Source organism: Schistocerca americana, chromosome 1, assembly GCF_021461395.2.
Source record: "Schistocerca americana isolate TAMUIC-IGC-003095 chromosome 1, iqSchAmer2.1, whole genome shotgun sequence".
In the NCBI taxonomy this organism is placed as follows: Eukaryota; Metazoa; Arthropoda; class Insecta; order Orthoptera; family Acrididae; genus Schistocerca; species Schistocerca americana.
The window spans coordinates 383,273,717-383,276,492 of NC_060119.1; the positions used below are offsets into that span (position 1 = coordinate 383,273,717).

General features: G+C 43.5%; 1 pseudogene; it reads right to left on the bottom strand.

Annotated features, from left to right (window-relative positions):
* Positions 1–2,351: 2,351 nt before the first annotated feature.
* Positions 2,352–2,469, bottom strand: LOC124555707 (annotated as a pseudogene).
* Positions 2,470–2,776: the final 307 nt, after the last annotated feature.

A 2,776-nucleotide genomic window follows, 5' to 3' on the forward strand; every position in this document is an offset into this window, starting at 1 on the left:
TAACTATCTAATTTATTTCCCCTTCTTAATTCCTTAGTCCTCTAATGTTCCATGTATCAGTTTTCATAGTCCGTTTCCATAGCTTTCTGTTCACTATTTAATATGTCAGGCTGTATTACCTTGGATCTTTTAGCATTGCATTTTTTCCATTGAATGGGGAATTGGTCCACTGCATCAACCCGCAACCTCCAGGACCAGGTTATTTTTAATTCAAATTTGTCTTCATTTGGCCTTTGATAAGCCAAATATCTAACTACAAGACAGCAACTGCTAGTTTGGTCCATCTCAGGTATTTTATTTCCTCACTGTATCCAGCGAGCATTCCCCCTATCCGCCATTGGGGAGGCTCTCGAGAGGAGACTAGCAACTCCATTTCCTGAAATAGATCATAAATTTAGGCGACAAAATATTTACAATACGTGAAGAAGATGGATGTCTCCACAGTCCAGGGACAGAAAAATATCAGGTAAGTGCAGCTTCCCGGCTGATAGAGAAACTGTGATAGGCAGTACATTCCAGTTTTTATCCACTACCGTTACAGAAATTATGACAGACGCGAGCTGAAGACTTCACTCCTGTTCTTCCCGATCGCAGTTTAGTGTATTGACTATGTGGCTTGTCCGTAATGTACTACCTAAATTAAGTGAACAGTTCTATGTAATTACTCATGCCATCACTGCTGGCTGAGCTGTCTATGAAAGACAAATTGTTGAAAAGTTTATTCCAACATATATTCTTCAAAAAGATGTATAACCTAATTATCAATCGATACAACATCTTGAATACAGGTCTCTGTGGAATTCTTTTGATCTTTTCATGAGTTTAAAACAAGCAAAACAATCATCAACCCAACGTTAGACTGGAACTCCTCAGTGATTTACTAGGTTTGCTCCTACTGTAACTGGAATGCCTTTGCATTCCACCTCCTCAGCTTCACAGCTGTAAGGCAGTCTGAAATTTAACGTGGAGTATTACTGATTGTGCAACTTCATATTATTCAAACACTCTCTTCAGCCTGTTGTAGGGTGTCAAACAAATAACGCACCTTAAATCGAATTCCTGCAACAATTCCAGTTAAATCAATATATCACACGACATAGTTACGTGAAAAGTTACAAATTTTATTAATATGTAGATCTAATAAATAAGCCAGCATTTCATGACTATAAACCATTAACACTCACACTAGTAATTTAACGCAAGTAGTTTCCCTGACCGAGCTATGAAATGCAGTTCTGAGAGAAAGAGAATTTACGACGGCACGCCACGCGATCCCACGCGCGGCTGAAACTTCACAGTAGGGCACACAGAGGACACAATGAGACGCCGGAGCCACTGCGTAAGACGCCGCCAAAGTAGTCCTTGTCCCTGCTTTTAAGGACGACCCTTCGGAAAGCCTTTCTACAAGAACATGGCGGGAAATGGCAGATAAAACGTCCAGAGGAACCAAACTCAAAGCATTGGTGACTTACTGTAGCCACATGTGTTAAAAACTTGCATGAAAGAAAAAGCTGTGTATCTCAGTGTTACGTAGGAGAAGTTAAACTTTGCCCTACGAAAGAAATGACGTCTGTGATAGGATACAAAAACTCTAGTGGGTGGAGTTATAACGCTGGCCGGTGTGGCCGAGCGGTTCTAGGCGTTTCAGTCTGGAACCGCGCGACCGCTACGGTCGCAGGTTCGAATCCTGCCACGGGCATGAATGTGTGTGATGTCCGTAGGTTAGTTAGGTTAAAGTAGTGCTAAGTTCTAGAGGACTGATGACCTTAGATGTTAAGTCCCATAGTGCTCAGAGCCATTTGGAGTTATAACGAGTAAGATTGCTCTGATTGGCCAGAAAGAAAACACGTGGCCACTAGCTTTGATACAGGCAGAGTAATTGGCTCCTCTCTTGCAGAAAATCGTCGAGTGTCTGAGCAAGACGATGTGCGCCGCACTGAGACAACTGCGAGAGTCATTATGTGAACACTTTTTCACAGGCTTGTCTTAACTCATAAGGAGCCAATCTGAAAAGTGTCACAGTACGGAGAATTGCACTGAGCACTGACAGTTATCGCTTGCAAGTGATTTGAGGGTAATGACATATGCACTATTCCAGCCAAATAGTGTGTACCATATCAATTAACTTAAAAAAAAGAAAACTAAACCCCTCCCGAACAGACCATGAAGGCCCAATGGTACCGACCGGCCGCCGTGTCATCCTCAGACCGTAGGCGTCACTGGATGCGGATATGGAGGAGCATGTGGTCAACACACCTCTCCCGGCCTTATGTCAGTTTCCGAGATCCGAGCCGCTACTTCTTAATCAAGTACCTCCTCAGTTTGCGTTACAAGGGCTGAGTGTACCCGCTTGCCAACAGCGCTCGGCAGACCAGATGGTCACCCTTCCAAATGCTAGCCCAGACTGACAGCGCTTAACTTTGGCGATCTGACGGGAACCAGTGTTACCACTGTGGCAAGGCTGTTGGCGTCAATTAACTTAGCTACGGAATAAATAGGAGTCTTGGCTTCACCAAAGATGTAGGAAATTTATCAGTCTGGTGTTTAACAGCCGATAGAGATTTAGAATAGATTCTCAGATTCACAGCTCGCTCCGAGCGCCGCTACTGCCGCCACCTACGCAAGGTAATCACATGCGCTAGTGATAAGCCAGCAAGTCATATTCAGTTAACACTCAGAACTGCGCTCGTCTCCACCTACTCTAACTTTCGTACATTCAACCATAACCTGTATTAAACACATTCACAATTGTTGGGCTTAATTGAAGCAAACATGC